Source organism: Charadrius vociferus, unplaced genomic scaffold (assembly GCF_000708025.1).
Source record: "Charadrius vociferus isolate BGI_N301 unplaced genomic scaffold, ASM70802v2 scaffold698, whole genome shotgun sequence".
In the NCBI taxonomy this organism is placed as follows: Eukaryota; Metazoa; Chordata; class Aves; order Charadriiformes; family Charadriidae; genus Charadrius; species Charadrius vociferus.
In genome coordinates, this window is record NW_009649598.1 from 309,027 (window position 1) to 309,397 (window position 371).

The 371-nt window shown below is 67.9% G+C and overlaps 1 protein-coding gene across 1 annotated transcript in view; it reads left to right on the forward strand.

Moving 5' to 3' along the window:
- Nucleotides 1-371, forward strand: part of S100A1 (S100 calcium binding protein A1) — a 4,864-nt gene that overhangs the window by 3,572 nt on the left and 921 nt on the right. The gene's annotated exons all lie outside the window — the stretch shown is intronic.

Sequence of the window (371 nt, forward strand, 5' to 3'; positions counted from 1 at the left end):
ACCCCGGGCGCCGTGATGCCACAGGTTGCCAGCGGAGCCAGGGCTCGGCGCAGGATCTGGCACAGGGGGTGACCCCATATCCCACCCCATACATCCCCACACCCCCCGGCATCCTGCTGCCCCACAGGGCCATGGCGGTGGCAAGAAGTGACATCTGAGGTTTAGCATGGGGAGGGCCACGGAGCACCCCAAAGTGACTCTCGGCATCACTGCCCACCCCTCTTGTCCCCACTGCTACCCCGTAAGCACCGGTGGGGCTGGAAACACTCCTCTCCATCACGCCGGGGCTGGTGTAGGGTGAGCGAGGTGCCATGGGTTCGGGCTCCCCGTATCCCGGCCCCCGCAAAGGCAGCGCAGGGTGGCCCGGCGGG